This window comes from Arachis hypogaea, chromosome 2, assembly GCF_003086295.3.
Source record: "Arachis hypogaea cultivar Tifrunner chromosome 2, arahy.Tifrunner.gnm2.J5K5, whole genome shotgun sequence".
NCBI lineage: Eukaryota > Viridiplantae > Streptophyta > Magnoliopsida > Fabales > Fabaceae > Arachis > Arachis hypogaea.
In genome coordinates this window covers 81,421,403-81,429,611 of record NC_092037.1, presented here as the reverse complement: position 1 = coordinate 81,429,611, position 8,209 = coordinate 81,421,403, and the positions used below count along the sequence as shown (strand labels likewise).

At 40.8% G+C, this 8,209-nt stretch overlaps 1 non-coding gene across 1 annotated transcript; it reads left to right on the top strand.

Moving 5' to 3' along the window:
• The first annotated feature begins 6,065 nt into the window (after positions 1 to 6,065).
• Positions 6,066 to 6,173, top strand: LOC112764889 (small nucleolar RNA R71). Its single transcript, XR_003183389.1, has one exon. It is a non-coding gene; the product is annotated as a small nucleolar RNA R71 (small nucleolar RNA).
• The last annotated feature ends 2,036 nt before the right edge of the window (positions 6,174 to 8,209 follow it).

The following is an 8,209-nucleotide window of genomic DNA, read 5'->3' as shown; positions in this document are numbered from 1 at the left end:
TACGTGAGTAAGGGTCGATCCCACGGAGATTGTTAGTATTGAAGCAAGCTATGGTCATCTTGTAAATCTTAGTCAGGCAAACTCAAATGATAATGGTGATGAACGAAAATAACATAAAGATGAAGATAGAGATACTTATGTAATTCATTGGTAGGAACTTCAGATAAGCGCATGAAGATGCCTTCCCTTCCGTCTCTCTGCTTTCCTACTGCCTTCATCCAATCCTTCTTCCTCCTTTCCATGGCAAGCTCGTGTAGGGTTTCACTGTTGTCAGCAGCTACCTCCCATCCTCGCAGTGAAAGCTAATGCACACACTCTGTCACAGTGCTGCCAATCACCGGTGTGGTTCCCTCCCCTACCGGAATAGAATCCAGTGATTCTTTTGCGTCTGTCACTAACGCCCGGTAGGTTACAGGTTTGAAGCACGTCACAGTCATTCAGTCATTGAATCCTACTCAGAATACCACAGACAAGGTTAGACCTTCCGGATTCTCTTGAATGCTGCCATCAATTCTTGCCTATACCACGAAGATTCTGACTTCACGGAATGGCTGGCTCGTTTGTCAGGCGAGCACTCGGTTGTCAGGCGATCAACCATGCATCGTGCAATCAGGAATCCAAGAGATATTCACCAAGCCTCAAATGCTTGTAGAACAAGAGTGGTTGTCAGTCACTTTGTTCATGGGTGAGAATGGTGATGGGCGTCAATCATCACCTTCATCAAGTTGAAGAACAAGTGATATCTTGGATAAAGAACAAGCGGAATTGAATGGAAGAACAATAGTAATTGCATTAATACTCGAGGTACAGCAGAGCTCCACACCTTAATCTATGGTGTGTAGAAGCTCCACCGTTGAAAATACATAAGCATAAGGTCTAGGCATGGCCGAATGGCCAGCCTCCCAATGATCTAAGATCTAAAGTGATCAAAAGATATAAAGATCCAAAGATTTCTAATACAATAGTCAAAGGTCCTACTTATAGAAAACTAGTAACCTAAGGTGTACAGAAATGAGTAAATGACATAAAAATCCACTTCCGGGCCCACTTGGTGTGTGCTTGGGCTGAGCAGTGAAGCATTTTTCGTGCAGAGACTCTTCTTGGAGTTAAACGCCAGCTTTAGTGCCAGTTTGGGCGTTTAACTCCCATTTGGGTGCCAGTCCCAGCGTTTAACGCTGGGATTTCTTGAGGTGACTTTGAACGCCGGTTTGGGCCATCAAATCTTGGGCAAAGTATGGACTATCATATATTGCTGGAAAGCCCAGGATGTCTACTTTCCAATGCCGTTGAGAGCGTGCCAATTGGGCTTCTGTAGCTCCAGAAAATCCACTTCGAGTGCAGGGAGGTCAGAATCCAACAGCATCTGCAGTCCTTTTTGGTCTCTGAATCAGATTTCTGCTCAGGTCCCTCAATTTCAGCCAGAAAATACCTGAAATCACAGAAAAACACACAAACTCATAGTAAAGTCCAGAAAAGTGAATTTTAACTAAAAACTAATAAAAATATACTAAAAACTAACTATATCATAACAAAAACATACTAAAAACAATGCCAAAAAGTATACAAATTATCCGCTCATCACAACACCAAACTTAAATTGTTGCTTGTCCTCAAGCAACAGAAAATCAAATAAGATAAAAAGAAAAGAATATGCAATGAATTCCAAAAACATCTATGAAGATCAGTATTAATTAGATGAGCGGGGTTTTTAACTTTTTGCCTCTGAACAGTTTTGGCATCTCAATCTATCCCTTGAAATTCAGAATGGTTGGCTTCTTTAGGAACTCAGAGTCCAGATAGTGTTAATGATTCTCTTAGTAAAGTATGATGATTCTTGAACATAGCTATTTATTGAGTCTTGGCTGTGGCCCAAAGCACTCTGTCTTCCAGTATTACCACCGGATACATACATGCCACAGACACATAATTGGGTGAACCTTTTCAGATTGTGACTCAGCTTTGCTAAAGTCCCCAATTAGAGGTGTCCAGGGTTCTTAAGCACACTCTTATTTGCCTTGGATCACAACTCTTATTTCTCTATTTTTTTTTCTTCTTTTTTTTCGGTTTTTTTTTTTTTTTGAAATGCTTTTTCTTGCTTCAAGAATCATTTTATTGATTTTTCAGATCCTCAGTAACATGTCTCCTTTTTCATCATTCTTTCAAGAGCCAACATTCATGAACCACAAATTCAAGATACATATGCACTGTTTAAGCATACATTCAGAGAACAAAAATATTGCCACCACATCAAAATAATTAACTGTTATAAAATTCAAAATTCATGCAATTCTTCCTTTTCAATTAAGCACATTTTTATTCAAGAAAGGTGATGGATTCATAGGACATTCATAACTTTAAGGCATAGACACTAAGACACTAATGATCATAAGACACAAACATGGATAAACATAAGCATAAAATTCGAAAAACAGAAGAACAAATAACAAGGAAATCAAAGAACGGGTCCACCTTAGTGATGGCGGCTCTTTCTTGCTCTTGAAGATCCTATGGAGTGTTTTTGATGCTCCACCCTTAGTTGTCCCATGTTGGAACTCAACTCTCCTAGGGAGGTGTGTAGTTGCTCCCAATAGTTTTGTGGAGGAAAATTCATCCCTTGAGGAATTTCAGGGATTTCATGATGAGTGGGATCCCTTGTGTACTCCATCCTTTTCTTGGTGATGGGTTTGTCCTCATCAATGGGGATGTCTCCCTTTATGTCAACTCCAACTGAATAACAGAGGTGACAAATGAGATGAGGAAAGGCTAACCTTGCTAAGGTGGAGGTCTTGTCCGCCACCTTATAGAGTTCTTGGGCTATAACCTCATGAACTTCTATTTCTTCTCCAATCATGATGCTATGGATCATGATGGCCCGGTCTATGGTAACTTCAGACCGGTTGCTAGTGGGAATGATTGAGCGTTGTATGAACTCTAACCATCCTCTAGCCACGGGTTTGAGGTCATGCCTTCTCAATTGGACCGGCTTTCCTCTTGAATCTTGCTTCCATTGTGCGCCCTCTTCACATATGACTGTGAGGACTTGGTCCAACCTTTGATCAAAGTTGACCCTTCTAGTGTAAGGATGTTCATCTCCTTGCATCATAGGCAAGTTGAACGCCACCCTCACACTCTCCGGACTAAAATCCAAGTATTTCCCCCGAACCATAGTAAGGTAGTTCTTTGGATTCGGGTTCACACTTTGGTCATGGTTCTTGGTGATCCATGCATTGGCATAGAACTCTTGAACCATCAAGATTCCGACTTGTTGAATGGGGTTGGTAAGAACTTCCCAACCTCTTCTTCGGATCTCATGGCGGATCTCCGGATATTCACCCTTTTTGAGTGAAAAAGGGACCTCGGGGATCACCTTCTTCAAGGCCACAACTTCATAGAAGTGGACTTGATGCACCCTTGAGAGGAATCTATCCATCTCCCATGACTCGGAGGTGGAAGCTTTTGCTTTCCCTTTCCTCTTCTTAGAGGTTTCTCCGGCCTTGGATGCCATAATGGTTATGGAAAAACGAAAAAGCAACGCTTTTACCACACCAAACTTAAAATGTTTGCTCGTCCTCGAGCAAAAGAAGAAAGAAGAGAGTAGAAGAAGAAGAAATGAGGAAGAGGGGGATTGCGGTGTATTCGGCCAAAGAGGGAGAGAAGTGGTGTTTAGGTTGTGTGAAAATGAAGGGTTGAAGAGGGGTATATATAGGAGAGAGGGGATGAATGGTTCGGCCATTATGGGTGGGTTTGGGAGGGAAAGTGGTTTGAATTTGAAGGGTGAGGTTGGTGGGGATTTATGAAGGATGGATGTGAGTGGTGAAGAGAAGGATAGGATTTGATAGGTGAGGGGTTTTTGGGGAAGAGGTGTTGAGGTGATTGGTGAATGGGGGAAGAAGAGAGAGAGTGATGGTAGGGTCCTGTGGGGTCCACAGATCCTGTAGTGTCAAGGAAAAGGCATCCCTGCACCAAATGACATCAAAATCCACGTTTTGAGCCATTTCTGGCGTTAAACGCCGGGCTGATGCCCATTCCTGGCGTTTAACGCCAGGTTCTTGCCCTTTACTGGCGTTTAACGCCAGTCTGGTGCCCCTTTCTGGCGTTAAACGCCCAGAAGGGTGCCAGACTGGGCGTTAAACGCCCAACTGCTAGGCTTACTGGCGTTTGAACGCCAGCAGCATCTTCCTCCAGGGTGTGCTGTTTTTCTTCCTGTTTTTCATTTTGTTTTTGTTTTTTTTCATTGTTTTTATGACTTCTTATGATCATCAACCTACAAAAAAGATAAAATAACAAAAGAAAATAATTAAGTATAAAACATTGGGTTGCCTCCCAACAAGCGCTTCTTTAATGTCATTAGCTTGACAGAGGACTCTCATGGAGCCTCAGAAATGCTCAGAACCGTGTTGGACCTTCCCAACACCAAACTTAGAGTTTGAATGTGGGGGTTCAACACCAAACTTAGAGTTTGGTTGTGGCCTCCCAACACCAAACTTAGAGTTTGACTGCGGGGGCTCAGTTTGGCTCTGTTTTGAGAGAAGCTCTTCATGCTTCCTCTCCATGAAGACAGAGGGATATCCTTGGGCCTTAAACACCAAGGATTCTTCATCCACTTGAATGATCAACTCTTCTCTATCAACATCAATCACAGCCTTTGCTGTGGCTAGGAAGGGTCTGCCAAGGATGATGGATTCATCCATGCATTTCCCAGTCTCTAGGACTATGAAATTAGTAGGGATGTAATGGTCTTCAACCTTAACCAGAACATCCTCTACAAGTCCATAGGCTTGTTTTCTTGAGTTGTCTGCCATCTCTAGTGAGATTTTTGCAGCTTGTACCTCATAGATCCCTAATTTCTCCATTACAGAGAGGGGCATGAGGTTTACACTTGATCCTAAGTCACACAAGGCCTTCTTGAAGGTCATGGTACCTATGGTACAAGGTATAGAAAACTTCCCAGGATCCTGCCTCTTTTGAGGCAGTTTCTGCTTAGACAAGTCATCCAGTTCTTTGGTGAGCAAAGGGGGTTCATCCTCCCAAGTCTCATTTCCAAATAACTTGTCATTTAGCTTCATGATTGCTCCAAGGTATTTAGCAACTTGCTCCTCAGTGACATACTCATCCTCTTCAGAGGAAGAATACTCATCAGAGCTCATGAATGGCAGAAGTAAGTCCAATGGAATCTCTATGGTCTCATCTTGAGCCTCAGATTCCCATGGTTCCTCATTGAGGAACTCATTGGAGGTCAGTGGGCGTCCAGTGAGGCCTTCCTCAGTGGCGTTCACTGCCTCTCCTTCCTCCCAGAATTCGGCCATGTTGATGGCCTTGCACTCTCCTTTTGGATTTTCTTCAGTATTGCTTGGGAGAGTGCTTGGAGGAAGTTCAGTAATTTTCTTGCTCAGCTGACCCACTTGTCCTTCCAAATTCCTAATGGAAGATCTAGTTTCAGTCATGAAACTTTGAGTGGTTTTGATTAGATCAAAGACCATGGTTGCCAAGTCAGAATTATTCTGCTTAGAACTCTCTGTCTGTTGCTGAGAAGATGATGGAAAAGGCTTGCTATTGCCAAACCTATTTCTTCCACCATTATTGTTATTGAAACCTTGTTGAGGTCTATGTTGATCCTTCCATGAAAGATTTGGATGATTCCTCCATGAAGGATTGTAGGTGTTTCCATAGGATTCTCCCATGTAATTCACCTCTTCCATTGAAGGGTTCTCAGGATCATAAGCTTCTTCCTCAGATGAAGCTTCCTTAGTACTGCTTGGTGCATTTTGCATTCCAGACAGACTTTGAGAAATCATATTGACTTGTTGGGTCAATATTTTGTTCTGAGCCAATATGGCATTCAGAGTGTCAATCTCAAGAACTCCTTTCTTCTGACTAGTCCCATTGTTCACAGGATTTCTTTCAGAAGTGTACATGAATTGGTTATTTGCAACCATTTCAATCAGTTCTTGAGCCTCAGTAGGCGTCTTCTTCAGATGAAGAGATCCTCCAGAAGAGCTATCCAAGGACATCTTGGACAGTTCAGAGAGACCATCATAGAAAATACCTATGATGCTCCATTCAGAAAGCATATCAGTGGGACACTTTCTGATCAATTGTTTGTATCTTTCCCAAGCTTCATAGAGGGATTCTCCTTCCTTCTGTCTGAAGGTTTGGACTTCCACTCTAAGCTTACTCAATTTTTGAGGTGGAAAGAACTTTGCCAAGAAGGCATTGACTAGCTTTTCCCAAGAGTCCAGGCTTTCTTTAGGTTGAGAGTCCAACCATGTTCTAGCCCTGTCTCTTACAGCAAAAGGGAATAGCATCAGTCTATAGACCTCAGGGTCTACCCCATTAGTCTTGACTGTGTCACAGATTTGCAAGAATTCAGCTAAAAACTGATGAGGATCTTCCAATGGAAGTCCATGGAACTTGCAATTCTGTTGCATTAGAGAAACTAATTGAGGCTTAAGCTCAAAGTTGTTTGCTCCAATGGCAGGGATAGAGATGCTTCTCCCATAGAAGTCGGGAGTAGGTGCAGTAAAGTCACCAAGCACCTTCCTTGCATTGTTGGCATTGTTGTTGTTTTCGGCTGCCATTTGTTCTTCTTCCTTGAAGAATTCGTCCAGGTGCTCTAAAGAGAGTTGTGTTTTGGCTTCTTTTAGCTTTCTCTTCAAGGTCCTTTCAGGTTCAGGATCAGCCTCAACAAGAATGCCTTTGTCTTTGCTCCTGCTCATAAGAAAGAGAAGGGAACAAGAAGATGTGGAATCCTCTATGTCACAGTACAGAGATTCCTTTAGATGTCAGAGGAAAAGAAGAGTAGAAGACAGAAGTGGAAAATTCGAATTTATCAGAGAGAATGGAGTTCGAATTTTGCATTAAAGGATAGTGTTAGTCCATAAATAGAAGGATGTGTGAAGGAGGGAAGTCATTTTCGAAAATTAAGTGAAAAATTTTGAAAACATTTTTGAAAAACATTACTTAATTTTCGAAAATGAAAATGGAAAAGAGATCAAGTGATTTTTGAAAAAGATTTTGAAATTAGAAATAAAAAAGATTTGATTGAAAACTTAATTTGAAAAAAAATGTGATTAAAAAGATATGATTTGAAAACAATTTTAAAGGATATGATTTGAAAACATTTTGAAAAGATATGATTTTAAAATTAATGACTTGCCTAACAAGAAAAGATATGATTCAAACATAAAACCTTTCTCAACAGAAAAGGCAACATACTTGAAATGTTGAATCAAATCATTAATTGATAGTAAGTTTCTTTGAAAAAGGAAAGAAGTTAATTTTGAAAAAGATTTGATTGAAAAATTGATTTGAAAAAGATTTGATTTTGAAAAGATTTTAAAAACTTAAAAAAATCTGATTTGGAAACAAAATCTTCCTCCCCTAGCCATCCTGGCGTTAAACGCCCAGAATGGTATCCATTCTGGCGTTTAACGCCCAAAATGCTACCCTTTTGGGCGTTAAACGCCCAACCAGGTACCCTGGATGGCGTTTAAACGCCAGTCTGTCCTTCTTCACTGGGCGTTTTGAACGCCCAGCTTTTTCTGTGCAATTCCTCTGCTGTGTGTTCTGAATCTTCAATTCTCTGTATAATTGACTTGAAAAGACACAAATTAAAAATATTTTTGGATTTTTAATAATAAGGAAAAATCAAAATGCAACAAGAATCAAATAACAATGCATGCAAGACACCAAACTTAACAGTTTGTATGCTACTGACACTAACAGGATGAAAATGCAAATGAGACACACTAGACATTCAAGTCAATAGAATTCAAAGATCAGAGCAAGTAAATCATCAAGAACATCTTGAAGATCACCAAGATATATGAATGCATGCAATTGACACCAAACTTATGATGAGACTCTAGACTCAAACAAGAAATATTTTTGGATTTTATGATTTTTAAAATTTTTTTTGTGTTTTTCGAAAATAAAATGGAAAAAGATATCAAAATTCTCAATGAGAATTCCAGGAATCAGTGCAATGCTAGTCTAAGACTCCGGTCCAGGAATTAGACATGGCTTCACAGCCAGCCAAGCTTTCAAAGAAAGCTTCGGTCTAAAACACTAGACATGGCCAGAGGCCAGCCAAGCCTTAGCAGATCACTGCTCCAAGAGCAAGATTGATAGAAATCAACAAGCTCCTGTGGTGATAAGTTGAAACCTCGGTCCAATGAGATTAGACATGGCTTTTCAGCCAGCCAGATTT